The following is a 2761-nucleotide window of genomic DNA, read 5'->3' on the forward strand; positions in this document are numbered from 1 at the left end:
AGTACATTTTTCAATGTTGAGACTAATCATCTAGTTAGTGAAATATTGTTCTAGACCATTATGGTTACTTTGCAAAGTATTAGTAAGGATTATTATGTCATCATGTTGAGAAAACACTGCTGTATTGTCACGAACACAGCTATGGAAGTATGTGTAGACTGGATGATATCGTGAAGATCTATCTTGTGTCTAACTTCTAAGTTAAACAGAATGGGAAAAAGGACTGAACCTTGTGGAGTACTGGCATGGATTTGTCTGAGGGTAGAATTTTTGTTATTTATTCTAACAGAAAATGTTCTACCACTAAGGAATGAGCTCAGAATATTGTCTCTACTTTCGTTAGTCTGTATAGGAAACCTTGATGCCAGACCTTATCAAACACTTGTTGGAAGTCCAATAATGCTACCAGGGTTTGTCTCTTCTTTTTAAATCCATTTATTATAAATTCCTATTGTTTTACCAGTTGATGAGAAGTGGAATTACTGTACTGAAAACTCAATTGAAAATCAGGAATAATTTTGATGCTCTAAAAAAAGAATTAAGATTTTTTTTTTTATAACTGATTCCAGTAATTTTCCAAAAATGGGTAATAAACTGATGGGTCATAAACACATTATTGTATAAGCATCATCGGATATTAATCCTAATCAACAGATAGCAACTCTGGATTGTCTATTTAGTCTGCATGTTTCACTATCTGTTTTGTATGGAACCCCAAATCTTTTTCCATTATACAATGTTGTCAATAAATTCATAACTACCTCGCAGGAGACTGAAATTATTGTTATCATTAAAAAGGCATCTAAAAACAGCAGCTAATTTTTAAAAATAGTTTTAATTATTTGTCGATTGGTTTATATTTTACTTTTATCAATAAAATTAAAAAAGAAAAAAAAAAAGATATTGCTATGGCCTTAATAGTGAAGTCTTATAAATTAATGGCATTAAGTCGTAAGATAAATAAATTGTATTCATTTCATCATCACATATAATAGTACTTAAAGTTTCAAAAGCATTTGTATCAAATATGATTTTGTCCTACTGCACTCACATGCAAACATCATGAATGGAGTATTTTTTTATTCAGAATTTTAGAGAGCTAGAGCCCATAGCATTCTGTTTTGATTATTTTTGTACCTCAACTCTAATAAAAGTGATTTAATGATAATCAGTTTCAAAACTCTTATAGTCAAAATATCGAGACGGGACGAGTTGGGCTATATAAATTTTGACACAAACATCAAGACTGTTAGGATGTAATTATTCATTCCTAGAATTTTCCATTATTTGAATGTTAATAATAAAAATTGTACTGAACCGTTAATATATTAAAATGTGTACATTTGTGTCAGGTCAGCTAGTTTTATTCCAGCTATAAGTATTTTAGCTTGTACAGTATAATCTTAGTAATCCAAACTTTCATACTATGAACACTTCAGTATTCTGAATTGGCATTTTTTTAAGATAACAGCAGGCAATAAAATTTTTGCTTTTATATAAAAGTGAACATGTTTAAAGGACATTTTTTTACTTCCCGATCTATAAGCAACTTATTGTAATCACCATGAAAATCAAAAGTGGAAATTTTTATGCAATTTCGATATCGAGTAATATAATTCCTATGGAATGTTCATAATATATTTTGTTAGAATTAGAAATACATATCTATTTTATAAATCATTTGATTCTGTAAAATTAATTTAATTATTAATAATAGGAATAAGTATAATACAAATTTTGTTGGTGAACCCATTTTTTGTTTATCAAGTTTTAAAGAAATCCATACAAAGAGTATTTTTGAATTTTTATTAATAATTTTTTCTCTTATAAATGAACAATCTTATAATTTTAACAAATTAAATCATCATTTCGCATTACTGTGGATATAAAATAAAATAAAAGTTCAGCCACTCAAAATACGGCTAGAGACCAACGATGGTATAAGACTCATAGCACCTAACAAAGAAAAAAAAAAAAGACTTCTTTAAAAAAATATATGTAAAAAAACTAAATAAATAAGAATAGTTATACTGTAGAATTTTTTTAAACTTTTTTCTTAGTACTTTCTGTAATATGAACTTTTCAGTAATCCGAACACCTCTCTGCAGCAATTATTTTGGATTACCGAGATTACATTGCACTTCAATAAAATAAAGATTTAAAAATAATAATAATAAAAATGAACCAATAAAATGGTTATTTAAAGAAAATAATTGTTATTAGTTTTATGTATAAATAAATATTCTACAACATTCACCTTTGCAGGGTATCTTCTGGGGAAATTACTTCTGCCTTTCCTGCCATAGAGCTGATTGCCGAAAGAACAGAATCGTAAATTCCAGAAGCCGTTGCGCCCAAGATAGCCGCTCCTAATAGTACAGATTCTGCTTCGTGAGGAACAAGAACTGGCATTAAGGAAACATTCGCCTGTGTTTTTACAAACAATGGGTTTTTACTTAACCCTCCGCAAACCAACACTGAACTAAATGTTTCATGTCCTTCCTCTACCATTTTTTCCATTATATGCTTTGTTCCATACTGTTACAAAAAAAAATTACAAAATACATTATTAAATCACATGAACTGATTCATGTTTGTAATATACATTTGGTTATTATGTTAACATATTATAATAGCTGTACTTTTATCCTAAAAAAATAATACTGGCAGTTCAGTTTTATCCAGTTCTATTTTCATTTTTTCTTATGAAGAGTATGGATAATGATTAGATGATAATGAGATGAGAGCAAAAAGATTTTTT

The 2761-nt window shown here is 28.3% G+C and overlaps 1 protein-coding gene across 4 annotated transcripts in view; it reads left to right on the forward strand.

Moving 5' to 3' along the window:
- Nucleotides 1-2579, forward strand: part of LOC106690390 (uncharacterized) — a gene marked incomplete at its 5' end in the record, with an annotated part of 11157 nt that extends 8578 nt beyond the window's left edge. For all 4 annotated transcript variants that reach the window (XM_014435825.3, XM_067051584.1, XM_067051582.1 and 1 more), the window contains 1 exon segment: nt 2266-2579.
- Nucleotides 2580-2761: the final 182 nt, after the last annotated feature.

This window comes from Halyomorpha halys, unplaced genomic scaffold, assembly GCF_000696795.3.
Source record: "Halyomorpha halys isolate HHAL.00 unplaced genomic scaffold, Hhal_1.1 Scaffold1698.1, whole genome shotgun sequence".
Classification (NCBI taxonomy): domain Eukaryota; kingdom Metazoa; phylum Arthropoda; class Insecta; order Hemiptera; family Pentatomidae; genus Halyomorpha; species Halyomorpha halys.